The sequence below is a fragment of the Lingula anatina genome, chromosome 10, assembly GCF_051362555.1.
Source record: "Lingula anatina isolate TDL-2025a chromosome 10, LinAna3.0, whole genome shotgun sequence".
In the NCBI taxonomy this organism is placed as follows: Eukaryota; Metazoa; Brachiopoda; class Lingulata; order Lingulida; family Lingulidae; genus Lingula; species Lingula anatina.
Window position 1 is genome coordinate 9,462,798 of NC_141776.1, and position 17,191 is coordinate 9,479,988.

At 33.2% G+C, this 17,191-nt stretch overlaps 1 long non-coding RNA gene across 2 annotated transcripts; it reads right to left on the reverse strand.

Annotated features, from left to right (window-relative positions):
- Positions 1-1,078: 1,078 nt before the first annotated feature.
- LOC106180062 (uncharacterized) lies at positions 1,079-7,965 on the reverse strand. Of its 2 annotated transcripts, XR_001240091.2 has the most exons (5): positions 7,830-7,965; positions 3,732-3,797; positions 3,322-3,406; positions 3,054-3,156; positions 1,079-2,396 (listed from the first exon to the last, which is right to left on the reverse strand). It is a non-coding gene; the product is annotated as an uncharacterized LOC106180062 (long non-coding RNA). The 2 variants fall into 2 exon arrangements; XR_015331361.1 differs by lacking the exon at positions 7,830-7,965 and having other exon boundaries at positions 3,732-6,595.
- Positions 7,966-17,191: the final 9,226 nt, after the last annotated feature.

Here is a 17,191-nt window from a genome sequence, read left to right on the forward strand (position 1 = left end):
GTGTACATTGTCATGAAACATCCTTTTGTTCACTTTTCCAGAGTTATAACAGACAACTGGGTCATTGTTTTGAAATTTCAGCTTTTGTTTCTCACACACTTTCTCAATGGACCTGTTGATATTATTTATTTCATAGTAACTCTTGTCTTGCCGTGGAAGAATACTTGACATGATGATTGAAGCCTTTGTAAACTTTTTCTTAGCTGTAGATGCTAGTTTATCATATGCTATCCCTGGTGTCATTGTGCCATCTGCAAAGTATTTCAGATCATTAGTCCCTGTATGTAGCACAACACTGTCAAAGTCTGTTTTATCACATTCTTGGATAGCTTTTATCATTTCTTCTACCCCACCACGTATATTCTACCCCACCACGTATATAATGTATACTTCCCTTTTAGCCAACAAAGAAACAAGAATACAGAATGCAATCACTGTTTAGTCTCTTTCTTTTAAAACTATGATCAATTGCTTGCCAAAATGTTTCTTCAAATGCAGTTAAATCTCAAAAAAAAAAAAAAAAAAAAAAAAAAAAAAAAAAAAAAAAAAAAACATTTCCTTTCATTTTTGGTTTGTGGTTTATTAAATATTATTTATATAATTTTATCTGTCTCTTACTGTGTTACTTGAACAAATGGATATTTGTTGAATAATTGTTTATTTCAGGTGATCCTAGAGAGTAAACAACATACAGAACCTGGCATGACAAGACTGGAAGGGACAGACTTTGCTGTGAATATCTATAGTTGGTGGCTCATAGAAACTTTCACAAAGTGTACCAAAATGTCAAGTAACTTTGTGATAAAGAAGTTACTAGAGAGTTTTTTCAGCCCTTTATATGAACGATAAACACTTGAACTTGATTTTAGGACTTATCAAACAGTAATGTGTATATTGATGTTTTTTGTCCTCCACATGGATCTTTAAGATTTGGATGTTAAGCTTTGTGCACAGTGTGGTGAATTTGTAGGACTTTATGGTATACTCTTTTTTAGATGGATGGAGCAGGACAGAATGAGTAAAGAAGAGAAATGTGGCAGAGAGACCTAAAGAAGAGAAATATGGACATGGCTTGGATATTGCTGATTTTGTTCGATTTTTTAATTTGATTAATAAATCACAAAATATGACTGTAATTTCTTGTTTGTTGTTGATAAACAGATTTATCAATATTTCTGTTCAATGACAGTACAGATGGTAGGTGTGCAAAAAGTACAGTGAAGCCGTACGAGACGGGCTGGGACTAAAACCATGAGTACCTCCAGCATACACACTGGTGGCACTAATAAATACATTGTAAATAACTCATAGAAATATAATAAATACTATTTTCCCACCAAAATGGTGGTTATTGCAATTTTTCTGGAATGTGTGGTTGCCAGTGGACCATCACAGATGGCTAACCTCTGTTACAATCTCTTAAGAGATGCGGGAAACACTAAATATTCTTTTAGGTAAAGTGCTTTTTCATGTAAGGATAGACAAAATTATATAAATATTTGGTTGACATTTTATCATGTCATATGATTTTTTCTTAAAACATATTTCATTCATGATATATGTATGACTGTCATTTGTCATCTAAAATCAGATAAGAGTAGACACTCACCTTTTTATTTATGTTTTACAACAATAATAATGATAATCACTTTAAGTTACTGTTGTACATATAATGATTCCTCTTAGATAAAGTGCATAAGGTGTGTGTGCTGCAGGTAATAAAGAGACCCTCAATTTGGAACTAAAAAAATGTTGCGAACCAGGCAAAATTAATTTTATTTTAAATGACATTATAACTGTATTTCAGCATATTAATTTTTCTCATAAAATTAACTTAGAGGGCTATTTTATTACTTCACTTGCACCGTTTTGTTCAAATCTTACAATTATTTTTCTCCAAAATTGTATAAAAATGAAGACATAAATACAGTACAGTATTATACCCTTGATTTAGATGCTAGTTCACATGAATTGTTAACAAGTCCATCAGCAAACACCATTTTCAAAAAAATACTAACAGCATCCTATATTTGCAACTTATATAAATGGTAATAATACAAATATATTTTTAAAATTGTTATGGAATGCCCAATGTTATGCAAAAGTTTCATCCAATAATCTGTATATATAATATTTGATAGAAGTACAAGTATATATAATAGTAACATAATTTCCAGGATTTGATACACATATACCAGCTGCAGCCTCTTATGGAATTATACTGGATCTATTATCATGCTTGTAAATAAGACATGTCACACTTATAATCACTGGACCAGTTAAGATTCCTGTTTGCACTTGTATAATTTATAAGTCATAAGTGTTGCATTATGAGATAATTAACCTGATCTTATGCCCAACAGGTATTATTTTGAGGTGCCTTTTGTCTGCAACAACTGAAAATCAAGAAAAAGATAAATTGTTATCATAGCCCACATCAAACCAAAGGGCAAACTCAGTGGCATTTCCAGACAGACGTACATAACCCATCTATTTTGGAAGCTACAAAGAGTCTGGAATTTTAAGTATCAAAAACAGTGAGATCCTCAAAGGCTTTCTCTGGGCACAGTCAACTTTAAGGCAATTAAATGAATTTGCTAACTCAATCCATACATTTTAATATTAATGCATGTCCGGAAAATAAATAATGTCCATTATGTCTTTCTTAGAATTACATTTTTAGTATTTTAAATGTAACTTCCAACTCTTACTTGTAAAAAATATTATAATTCTCATAATCATTATTTTAAGAAAATTAAATTCCTGTATTTCCTAAACTGAGAGTGGCTATGTTTAGCCTAAGCTTTAAAATGTCTGGCTGGCAGATCTTTGTCCAACCCTTATTCCAACAGGTGCTCCACTTTCTGAATAAAATTTTAAAAATAATAACAAAATCATTTATATAATAAGAAAAAAAGGAAAACCCCCACACTAAGTAATAAATAAATAATTTATTTTCATTGCCCTATGAATGTTTCACTTGGGGGCTCTTCAGTGGTGTACAAGTTTAGGACTTATATTGAAATGTGTGCTTCCTAGGTAACATAACTCACATGTACATATATACACCATAGCCCACAAGTGTAGCCATCTAGTTTTTTTTTGTGGTCAATGGTGACAAACTGGCACCCAATTTCTTTTCTTCTGGAAAAGTTGCTGAAAATGCATTACAAGAAAAATTATACGTCTCAACCTAATCATAATATTGAATTGTTTACACTTTGCTCACATAAAAGACATAATTAATATAAACATATTATTAATGCAATACAATATGACATATTTATTTATCATTTTTTAAAATGTTTTAAATTTAGCTACCCCCAATTTCTTGTGATTATGTCCTCTTCTTGGCCAGTCTCTCCATGAGAATTGACAAAGGTGTATTTCCCCTCCTTCCACAATACTATAGGTTCAAGTGAAATAATAAGCCCCAGTCATTACAACGTATTTTCGAAGTAGCACAAAATGCAACAATTGGTGTTGGTGTGGCGAATTAATCAAACATCAGCTCTAATACAGAGTCTTAAACTCTCCAAATTATGTCTTTTAAATACACAAATAAATGAAGACTTTTTTTGTGAAACAGGACAATTAATAATGGCATAGATTTGTAATTGCCTAATTTAAAGGCGATTTTATAGCAGTGTTACAGTTATGGGAGAGACTGCCTACATAAGTAAAAAAAACCGAAATCCAAAATTTAAATCTGATAAGGGTTGAATACTTACATGTACCAAGGCAGAGTAGTGTCCTCATCTAATGCAAACTCCCAGGTTATATTATCCAAGGTCTTTCTATATAAAAAACACAGAAAAAAAAACATAAATAGAAGCAAGTGGAATTGAACTCAAATTAATCTATTCACTGCAACTGGGACAGGAAACTATTACTATAAATGAATGCCACCAAACCTATATATCTATGAAAATTTTAAAAAGAAACGAAACTATTGAGAATCATGATGTTTTTTAAACATAAATATGGAAGGTTACCTTTTAAAAAACTATTACATATATATTAATGAATTTTATAAAATGCCAGTACAGTTAAAGGTGTTTAAAACAAAAGCCAATGTTTTCATCATACTATTTGAGGTTTAAATTATAATACCGACCACAAAAGACAGTGCAATCGCCTTTGAAGGTACATATGAACAGAGCATTGGTGGAGCATGGATTCCCAGTAACATATATAAACCACTTCTACTAGTTTCTTATACAACTCAAATGAATTTGACACGCCAAGGGATAAACTGAATAAATCACTGGATCAGCCATAGAAGAGCTTTAGACTGCTCCTTTTTATGTACAGACACAGATGTGTCTGTACATATAGCCATCACCTACGTCTGTCATCACCATCGCTGTTGCCGTCGCTGTTGCCGTCGCTGTCGCCGTTGCCGTGCACTTTTACAGTAAACACGAAAAGTGTAAAACAGTTTTACCTTTTGGCTTGAAACTTACAGAACTGATGAATATTCATAATACGCAGGTCAAGTTAAAAAATCAGCATGATTGGGCTATTTTTTGGGAAGTTAAGGGTTTTTTTTTTGCTTTTTTCAGCATATATGCAACACCGTAAACACAATAAGTGAAAACCGTCTTTTTGGCTTGAAACTTACAGAACTGATGAATATTCATAATACACAGGTCAAGTTTGAAAATCAGCATGATTTATAAAAGTTATGCTGTTTTTTCCATTTTTTCAGCATTTATGCAACACCGATAACACAATAAGTGGAAACCCATTTTTCTTTTTGGATTGAAACTTACAAATCTGATGAATATCTATAATACGCAGGTCAAGTTCGAAAATTGGCATGATCGGGCCATTTTTATGGAAGTTATGCTGTTTTTTTTTCACTTTTTTCAGCATGTATGCAACACCTATAACACATTTTAAGGAAAATTGATTGGCCAATTGTCTTGTAATTCACAGGAGTGATCAGTATAACTAAGATACAGATTCAGTTTTGAAAATAAGTTTGATCAGTTAAGTTTTGGTTAAGTTATGCCTTTTTTTGTATATAAGTGTTTTTTCTTTAAATTTAATTCTCACCATTCTCATTTTTTAACTAATTTAGATATGTTAAGTTGTTCTTTTGACATTTTCTGCATCTTAACAATATTGTTAGTTGATTATATGAAAATAACGGTAAACCTATTATTGTGTATTGTGTAATAAAGTGTCAAAAATGGAAATAAACTCATATCTTAACAGTTTGTCAGATTCAATTATTCACCATGTTCAGAATCTCTGAATGGAGGAAATTGGACATTTTAAATTGTTCTATTGATATTTTTCCTATGTCAATAATTTTTCTAGTTGATCATTTAAAAATGAAAGTAAATTGATTATTTTGCTTAATGTAAAAAAGGTGTTGTAAATGGAAATAATCCCATTTCTAGCTATCTCTTGTTTACATTTTGGCATTTAGAAAGTGTGACTCTGAACTTCCATGACCTTGAAGACCTCTCCATATCACATTTTCTGAATATCCATGATACTTTTATTTTTATGTACAGACACAGATGTGTCTGTACATATAGCCATCACCTGTGTCTGTCGTCGCCCTCGTCGCCATGCACTTTTACTGATAACATGATAAGTGGAAAACTTTTTTTTATTTCAGCTTGAAACTTACAGAATTGAAGAATATTCATAATAGGCAGGTCAAGTTAAAAAATCAGCATGATCAGGTCACTGGTAGGGAAGTTATGCTGTTTTTTCACTTTTTTCAGCATATATGCAGCACCGATAACAGGATAAGTGGAAAACCATTTTACTTTTTGGCTTGAAACTTTAAAAAATGATGAATATTCATAATACGCAGGTCAAGTTTGAAAATCAGCATGATCGGGTCATTTTTAGGGAAGTTACGCTGTTTGTTCACTTTTTTCAGCATATATGCAACACCGATAACACGATAAGTGAAATACCGTTTTACCTTTTGGCTTGAAACTTAAAGAACTGATGAATATTCATATCACACAGGTCAAGTTCGAAAATCAGAATGATCGGGCCATTTTTAGGGAAGTTATGCTGTTTTTTTCACTTTTTTCAACACATATTTAATACAGATAAAAGGAAAACCTTCAGCCTTCTGCCTTTCGTCTTGCAACTCACAGGAGTGATCAATCTGACCAGTATACAGATTAAGTTTGAAAATAAGCTTGATCAGTTAAGTTTTGATGAAGTTATTAGCCTTTTTTTATATAAGTGGTTTTTCTTCAGATTTAATTCTTAGGCATGTTAACAGTCTCATTATGGAACTAATTAGATATGTAAAAGCGTTGTTTTGACATTTTCTGCTTCTTAACAATATTGTTAGTTGATTACATAAAAATGACGGTAAACCTATAATCGTGCATTGTGTAATAAAGTATCAAAAATGGAAAGGAACTCATCATTGCAGTTCATCAGATTCAATCATTCACTATGTTCAGAATCTCCGAATGGAGCAAATTGGACATTTAAAATTGTTCTACTGATATTTTTCCTATGTCAACAATTTTGCTAGTTGATCATTTAAAAATGACAGTAAATTGATTATTTTGTTTTATGTAAAAAAGGTGTTGAAAATGGAAAGAAAATCATTTCAGAACAGTTATCTCTTGTTTACATTTTGGCATTTTGAAAGTGTGACTCTGAACTTCCATGGCCTTGGAGAACTTTCCATATTACATTTTCTGAATATCCATGATACTTTTATTTTTTTATAAAAAAAATTGATGGTCATTATGCTGTTAAGTATTATGTTATATTGCATGAAAGTTGAAGAAAACCCTATTTTGGACACTGCTGCTAGGATAGCAATTAAGGGAAAACCATGTTACTTATGATACTCAAACTTACTGAAAAGTTTCATAAGACTGAAGTGCAGCTTGTGTTGGAAAACCAGTGTGATTGTTTTCTGTTTTGGAAGCAATGCAGTTCTTTAGAGTACTATATGGTGCAATAAATGTATATGGATAAAGGTGCAATAAATGTATATGGATAAATGAGATTACACAAAACACTCGTTGAGATTTCCCTGTAAAGTCCCATTGGTTTAGCTCTCTTACCATTGTATCCAGTTTACACTATACGATGTATAAAGTATTGGCTGAAATTCATTAGGATAGAACAGAGAAGTACCCCAGAGCTTGCTATAATATGTTGCGTACACTAGATGAACATGGAAGGACTAACTGGGTGACTAAAGTGAAACAAATAATTCATATGTATGGTTTTGGTTATATATATGCATGGATAGCACAAGATGTGGGTGTTATAAATACCTTTGTAAGCCAGTTTTTACTAAGGCTGAAGGACTGTGCTAGACAAAATTGGGTTGAAAGCATACAAAAAGGTCCAAAACTTTGTGAAAACTATGCATTGTTTAAGAGTTTGTTAGAACCTGAAAAATATTAATTTGACGTAAATATTAGGAAATAGAGAGTAGCATTTTCAAGATTCAGGGCTTCAAATCAAAGACTTGCAATAGAAACTGGTAGACATGAAAATTTACAAAAAATAGATAGAAGAAACAACAAAGACATTGACAGTGATCAGAATACATACAAACACATTCAATGTCACAACAGACAATGCACAGTGATCAGAATGTATACATGAAATTTTGTCTATATAAAGATTTACCCCCCCCCCAACTCTGAAGAGTTAACATTAACCATTGTCACCTTAAAATATATATAACTTGAGTGGGATCTAATTAAGTGACCCTTTTTCAAAATAATAATTTCTAAAGGTATAACATATAGCGGCAATGGTCACAATGGGATTAAAGAGAATTGCCAGTGTAGCAATATCATTGTTGTACTGACCTGTGATGAGGCTGCAAGGTTGAGATGAGTTCAGCAGTGCTCAGAGAGATGATAATCCAGGAAACACCTTCATCTCTACTGAAAACAGATAATAAATCATCAATAAAAGATATATATGTAGACACAGACAGTAGTTATAACACAGAAATAACACCAGTGATCAAAATATATTATTATATTATAATAAACACATACAGCAACAATAAAGAAATATATAGACAGTGATGAGAATACATTCAGGCACATTTTATGTCACAACAGACAATGCATAGGTATCAGAATGTATACATAAAATTTTGTCCATATGAAGATTTATGCTAAGCAAACCCTCGCCTCTCCAACTCCGAACAGTTCACATTAACCCTTGTCTCCTTGAAAATATATAAGTGAGTGGGATCTAAGTGAACCTTTTCCAAAATAATAATTTCTCAGGTATAACATATAGGGGCAATGGTCACAATGGGATTGAAGAGAATCGCCAGTGTAGCAATATCGTTATTGCACCGACCTGTGGTGATGATGAGAGGTTGAGATGAGTCCAGCTGATCAGAATACATACAGACTCATTCAATGTCACAACAGACATTGCACAGGCATCAGAATGTATACACAAAATTTTGTCTATATCAAGATTTTTTGCTAAGTGCACAACTGCCTCCCACCCCCACCCAAATCTCAATAGTTCACATTAACCCTTTATTGTCACCTTGAGCATATCTAAAACTGAGTACGAATGATATAATGGCACAATATTACAGATATAGAGATTTTTCTCCTGGTCATGTACGTACGTGTTATATAATACTGTAATATTTTCAAAATACTGGATAAGCTGAACACTTCTTTGTTTTGAGAAAATTGTATTCTAAAGATAATACAACTTACAAAATTGGCATAGAATTATTTAGTTTAGTTATTTAAAATCGATTTTGAAGTTGTTTGAGTTTTTTTAATAATAAATTCTCATATATCTCTCTTACCACACCCTCCCACAAACAAGCTCTCACTAGCTCTCCCCCCCTCTCTCTCTCTATCTTTCTCTCACTCTCTCTCTCTCTCTCTCACACACACACATACACTAACTCTCTCTCTCTCTCTTTGTCTGTCTCACACACACACACACATTCATGCTGCCGCCAAGTGGATAAAGCAAGCACTACATTGTAAAATGCAGCAATGGGAAGAGCATGCCCAAGCAGTAAAGTATCATATCTTGAAATAGAAAATATGTAACAAACCAAAGGAAAATGCACAAATTGATTTCTATAATTCATTTAAATAAATTGTACACAAAATAGAATTCAAATGACTGCTCATGAGTGAAAAGTGCACTGTTTAAAATAAACAAGTTGGTAAAATTGACAAAGTCTGCCGGTGTTTATCTGCTGGTTGATTTTATTTATTTTGCCCTCGGCTGTTGTTTTGAAAATTTATATTAGAAACATTCTATTGAGTTTATGTTTTAAAAAGTAAATCCATTGGAATTTCCTTAGAATAATAGGGGTCTTAATTCCTGGGTCAAAATCTGGTTGGGCCATTTTGGCCCACTTGGTCAAAAAAAGTGAGCCATTTTTAAAAAAATGTGTAACACAGAGATCAAAATATATAATTAAATCAGGCCCGTAGCCAGGGGGGGGGGGGGGGTTCGGGGGTTAGAAAGAACCGCCCCTTTTGCTGGAAAAAGGTCCTTTCTGGATAAAATTTGATCTAGGTACATGAAGTTTTCATTGGAAAAGGTCCACATTTTTCCGAATAAGAACCCCCCTTTTGAAATTGCTGGCTACGGGCCTGTATATTATAATAAACACATACAGTGACAATAAAGACATACATGTGGACAGTGATCAGAATACATACATACACATTCAATGTCTCAACAGACAATGCAAATTAAGGCATCAAGATGTATACATGAAATTTTGTTTATATCAAGGTGTTTGCTAAGTGAACCCTCGCCCCCCAACTCCAAACAGTTCACATTAACCCTTGTCACCTTGAACACATTAAAACTGATTTGGATTTCAATGACCCATTTCCAAATGATAATATCCCAGTTACAATTTAACATATATATAGTGGCGGTGGTCACAATGGGATTGAAGAAAATCACCAGTGCAGCAATATCGTTGTTGCACTGACATGTGCTGAGGCTGCGAGGTTGAGATCATTTCGGCTATCCTCAGTGTGATGATAATCCAGGAAACACACCTTCAACTCTACTGAAAATAGATGATATATCATCACTTAAACTTTTTATAGACACATACAGTATAGTTACATCACAGAAATAACACAGTTATCAGGTTATATTATTATATTATAATTAACACATACAGAAACAACAAAGACATTGACAGTGATCAGAATACATACAAACACATTCAATGTCACAACAGACAATGCACAGTGATCAGAATGTATACATGAAATTTTGTCTATATAAAGATTTATCCCCCCCCCCAACTCCGAAGAGTTAACATTAACCATTGTCACCTTAAAATATATATAACTTGAGTGGGATCTAATTAAGTGACCCTTTTTCAAAATAATAATTTCTAAAGGTATAACATATAGCGGCAATGGTCACAATGGGATAAAAGAGAATTGCCAGTGTAGCAATATCATTGTTGTACTGACCTGTGATGAGGCTGCAAGGTTGAGATGAGTTCAGCAGTGCTCAGAGAGATGATAATCCAGGAAACACCTTCATCTCTACTGAAAACAGATAATAAATCATCAACAAGGCAGCAAAGCTGTCAAATGTACAGACAAAGAACAGAAAATAAAGATGCAAATAAGTGAAAAATTAAATTTTCACAAAAAACTGTTAAATTGCCAGAAAAATTTACCAAACAGACTGCGTTGCCTATTGAAGCTGTATGTTAGACCCATGTTTCTTTCCTGTAAGTTTGAGAACAGTAAGTGACATGATTTCCCTTAAATGGTCATCATAGGAGCAGTGCCCAAAATAGGGGTTTCTTCAAATTTTGATGCAACATTACATAATGTTTAACAGCATAATGACAATCAAATGTTATTAATAAAATATAAGTAACATGGACATTCAGAAAATGTGACAAGCAAAAGTCTTCAAGATCATGGAACTTTAAAGTCACACCTTGAAAATGCCAATATGTGAAAAATTAAATTTTCACAAAAAACTGTTTAACTGCCAAAATAAATAAATAAATAAATAAAAATACCAAACAGACTGCATTGCCTACTGAAGCTGTATTTTAGTCCCATGTTTCTTTCCTGTAAGTTTGAGAACAGTAAGTGACATGATTTTCCTTAAATGGTCATCATGGAAGCAGTGCCCAAAATAGGGGTTTCTTCAAATTTTGATGCAATATTACATAATGTTTAACAGCTTAATGACCATCAATTTTTAATTATAAAATATTTGTTTCACAGATATTCAGAAAATGTGACTAGCAAAGGTCTTCAGGCCCATGGAACTTCAAAGTCACGCCTTGAAAATGCCAAAATGTAAACAAGACAGCACTGTTCTGAAATGGGTTTATTTCCATTTTTAACACTTTTTTAACATAAAACAAAATAAACATTTTACTGCCATTTTATATGACCAACTAAGAAAATTGATGAGATGGGAAAAGTATCAATAGAACAGTGTTAAATGTCCAATTTCCTCCATTCTGAGATTCTGAACATAGTGGATGATTGAATCTGACAAACTGCAATGATATGAGTTTATTTCCATTTTTGACACTTTATTACACAATACATGATAACAAGTTTACCATGTTTTTTACATAATCAACTAACAATGTTGTAAAGATGCAGGAAATATCAAACAAACACTTTTAGGCATCTTATTAGTTAAATAATGAGACTGTTAACATGCCTAATAATTGAATCTGAGGAAATGTGAAAAACAGTATAACTTCTAAAATAATGGCCTGATTATGCTGATTTTCGAACTCAACCTGCGTTTTAGTAAGATTGACCACTCCTGTGAGTATGATTACAATTGGCCAATCCGTTTTTCTTATATTGTGTTATCAGTGTTGTATTTATATTGAAAATAGTGAAAAAACAGCATAAATTCCCTAAAAATGGCCCAATCATGCTGATTTTCGAACTTGACCTGCGTATTATGAATATTCATCAGTTCTGTAAGTTTCAAGTCAAAAGGTAAAATGGTTTTCCACTTATCGTGTTATCGGTGCTGCATATATGCTGAAAAAGTGAAAAAACTGCATAAATTCCCTAAAAGTGACCCGATCATGCTGATTTTCGAACTTGACCTGCGTATTATGAATATTCATCAGTTCTGTAAGTTTCAAGTCAAAAGGTAAAATGGTTTTCCACTTATCGTGTTATCGGTGCTGCATATATGCTGAAAAAAGTGAAAAAACAGCATAAATTCCCTAAGAGTGACCCGATCATGCTGATTTTCGAACTTGACCTGCGTATTATGAATATTCATCAGTTCTGCAAGTTTCAAATCAAAAGGCAAAATGGTTTTCCACTTATCGTGTTATCGGTAAAAGTGCACGGCGACGGCGACGACGGCAACGACGGCGACGACGGCGACGACAGACGCAGATGATGGCTATATGTACAGACACATCTGTGTCTGTACATAAAAATGCAGCAATGGGAAGAGCATGCCCAAGCAGTAAAGTATCATATCTTGAAATAGAAAATATGTAACAAACCAAAGGAAAATGAACAAATTGATTTCTATAATTCATTTAAATAAATTGTACACAAAATAGAATTCAAATGACTGCTCATGAGTGAAAAGTGCACTGTTTAAAATAAACAAGTTGGTAAAATTGACAAAGTCTGCCGGTGTTTATCTGCTGGTTGATTTTATTTATTTTGCCCTCGGCTGTTGTTTTGAAAATTTATATTAGAAACATTCTATTGAGTTTATGTTTTAAAAAGTAAATCCATTGGAATTTCCTTAGAATAATAGGGGTCTTAATTCCTGGGTCAAAATCTGGTTGGGCCATTTTGGCCCACTTGGTCAAAAAAAGTGAGCCATTTTTAAAAAAATGTGTAACACAGAGATCAAAATATATAATTAAATCAGGCCCGTAGCCGGGGGGGGGGGGGGGGGGGGGGGGGGGTTTCGGGGGTTAGAAAGAACCGCCCCTTTTGCTGGAAAAAGGTCCTTTCTGGATAAAATTTGATCTAGGTACATGAAGTTTTCATTGGAAAAGGTCCACATTTTTCCGAATAAGAACCCCCCTTTTGAAATTGCTGGCTACGGGCCTGTATATTATAATAAACACATACAGTGACAATAAAGACATACATGTGGACAGTGATCAGAATACATACATACACATTCAATGTCTCAACAGACAATGCAAATTAAGGCATCAAGATGTATACATGAAATTTTGTTTATATCAAGGTGTTTGCTAAGTGAACCCTTGTCCCCCAACTCCAAACAGTTCACATTAACCCTTGTCACCTTGAACACATTAAAACTGATTTGGATTTCAATGACCCATTTCCAAATGATAATATCCCAGTTACAATTTAACATATATATAGTGGCGGTAGTCACAATGGGATTGAAGAAAATCACCAGTGCAGCAATATCGTTGTTGCACTGACATGTGCTGAGGCTGCGAGGTTGAGATCATTTCGGCTATCCTCAGTGTGATGATAATCCAGGAAACACACCTTCAACTCTACTGAAAATAGATGATATATCATCACTTAAACTTTTTATAGACACATACAGTATAGTTACATCACAGAAATAACACAGTTATCAGGTTATATTATTATATTATAATTAACACATACAGAAACAACAAAGACATTGACAGTGATCAGAATACATACAAACACATTCAATGTCACAACAGACAATGCACAGTGATCAGAATGTATACATGAAATTTTGTCTATATAAAGATTTATCCCCCCCCCCCCAACTCCGAAGAGTTAACATTAACCATTGTCACCTTAAAATATATATAACTTGAGTGGGATCTAATTAAGTGACCCTTTTTCAAAATAATAATTTCTAAAGTTATAACATATAGCGGCAATGGTCACAATGGGATAAAAGAGAATTGCCAGTGTAGCAATATCATTGTTGTACTGACCTGTGATGAGGCTGCAAGGTTGAGATGAGTTCAGCAGTGCTCAGAGAGATGATAATCCAGGAAACACCTTCATCTCTACTGAAAACAGATAATAAATCATCAACAAGGCAGCAAAGCTGTCAAATGTACAGACAAAGAACAGAAAATAAAGATGCAAATAAGTGAAAAATTAAATTTTCACAAAAAACTGTTAAATTGCCAGAAAAATTTACCAAACAGACTGTGTTGCCTATTGAAGCTGTATGTTAGACCCATGTTTCTTTCCTGTAAGTTTGAGAACAGTAAGTGACATGATTTCCCTTAAATGGTCATCATAGGAGCAGTGCCCAAAATAGGGGTTTCTTCAAATTTTGATGCAACATTACATAATGTTTAACAGCATAATGACATTCAAATGTTATTAATAAAATATAAGTAACATGGACATTCAGAAAATGTGACAAGCAAAAGTCTTCAAGATCATGGAACTTTAAAGTCACACCTTGAAAATGCCAATATGTGAAAAATTAAATTTTCACAAAAAACTGTTTAACTGCCAAAATAAATAAATAAATAAATAAAAATACCAAACAGACTGCATTGCCTACTGAAGCTGTATTTTAGTCCCATGTTTCTTTCCTGTAAGTTTGAGAACAGTAAGTGACATGATTTTCCTTAAATGGTCATCATGGAAGCAGTGCCCAAAATAGGGGTTTCTTCAAATTTTGATGCAATATTACATAATGTTTAACAGCTTAATGACCATCAATTTTTAATTATAAAATATTTGTTTCACAGATATTCAGAAAATGTGACTAGCAAAGGTCTTCAGGCCCATGGAACTTCAAAGTCACGCCTTGAAAATGCCAAAATGTAAACAAGACAGCACTGTTCTGAAATGGGTTTATTTCCATTTTTAACACTTTTTTAACATAAAACAAAATAAACATTTTACTGCCATTTTATATGACCAACTAAGAAAATTGATGAGATGGGAAAAGTATCAATAGAACAGTGTTAAATGTCCAATTTCCTCCATTCTGAGATTCTGAACATAGTGGATGATTGAATCTGACAAACTGCAATGATATGAGTTTATTTCCATTTTTGACACTTTATTACACAATACATGATAACAAGTTTACCATGTTTTTTACATAATCAACTAACAATGTTGTAAAGATGCAGGAAATATCAAACAAACACTTTTAGGCATCTTATTAGTTAAATAATGAGACTGTTAACATGCCTAATAATTGAATCTGAGGAAATGTGAAAAACAGTATAACTTCTAAAATAATGGCCTGATTATGCTGATTTTCGAACTCAACCTGCGTTTTAGTAAGATTGACCACTCCTGTGAGTATGATTACAATTGGCCAATCCGTTTTTCTTATATTGTGTTATCAGTGTTGTATTTATATTGAAAATAGTGAAAAAACAGCATAAATTCCCTAAAAATGGCCCAATCATGCTGATTTTCGAACTTGACCTGCGTATTATGAATATTCATCAGTTCTGTAAGTTTCAAGTCAAAAGGTAAAATGGTTTTCCACTTATCGTGTTATCGGTGCTGCATATATGCTGAAAAAAGTGAAAAAACAGCATAAATTCCCTAAAAGTGACCCGATCATGCTGATTTTCGAACTTGACCTGCGTATTATGAATATTCATCAGTTCTGCAAGTTTCAAGTCAAAAGGTAAAATGGTTTTCCACTTATCGTGTTATCGGTAAAAGTGCACGGCGACGACGGCGACGACAGACGCAGATGATGGCAATATGTACAGACACATCTGTGTCTGTACATAATAAAAGATATATATGTAGACACAGACAGTAGTTATAACACAGAAATAACACCAGTGATCAAAATATATTATTATATTATAATAAACACATACAGCAACAATAAAGACATATATAGACAGTGATGAGAATACATACAGACACATTTTATGTCACAACAGACAATGCATAGGTATCAGAATGTATACATAAAATTTTGTCCATATGAAGATTTATGCTAAGCAAACCCTCGCCTCTCCAACTCTGAACAGTTCACATTAACCCTTGTCTCCTTGAAAATATATAACTGAGTGGGATCTAAGTGAACCTTTTCCAAAATAATAATTTCTCAGGTATAACATATAGGGGCAATGGTCTCACAATGGGATTGAAGAGAATCGCCAGTGTAGCAATATCGTTATTGCACCGACCTGTGGTGATGATGAGAGGTTGAGATGAGTCCAGCTGATCAGAATACATACAGACTCATTCAATGTCACAACAGACATTGCACAGGCATCAGAATGTATACACAAAATTTTGTCTATATCAAGATTTTTTGCTAAGTGCACAACTGCCTCCCACCCCCACCCAAATCTCAATAGTTCACATTAACCTTTATTGTCACCTTGAGCATATCTAAAACTGAGTACGAATAATATAATGGCACAATATTACAGATATAGAGATTTTTTCCCTGGTCATGTATGTATGTGTTATGTAACACTGTAATATTTTCAAAATACTGGATAAGCTGAACACTTCTTTGTTTTGAGATAAATTGTATTCTAAAGATAATACAACTTACAAAATTGGCATAGAATTATTTAGTTTAGTTATTTTAAATCAATTTTGAAGTTGTTTGAGTTTTTTTAATAATAAATTCTCATATATCTCTCTTACCACACCCTCCCACAAACAAGCTCTCACTCACTCTCCCCCCCTCTCTCTCTCTCTATCTTTCTCTCTCTCTCTCTCTCTCTCTCTCTCTCTCTCACACACACACACACACATACACACTAACTCTCTCTCTCTCTCTTTGTCTGTCTCACACACACACACATTCATACAAACAGAAACACACTAAGACATCATTGAGATTAAATGAAGACTTCAGCAACACTGTAAGGTGCTGCCGCCAAGTGGATAAAGCAAGCACTACATTGTAAAATGCAGCAATGGGAAGAGCATGCCCAAGCAGTAAAGTATCATATCTTGAAATAGAAAATATGTAACAAACCAAAGGAAAATGAACAAATTGATTTCTATAATTCATTTAAATAAATTGTACACAAAATAGAATTCAAATGACTGCTCATGAGTGAAAAGTGCACTGTTTAAAATAAACAAGTTGGTAAAATTGACAAAGTCTGCCGGTGTTTATCTGCTGGTTGATTTTATTTATTTTGCCCTCGGCTGTTCTTTTGAAAATTTATATTAGAAACATTCTATTGAGTTTATGTTTTAAAAAGTAAATCCATTGGAATTTCCTTAGAATAATA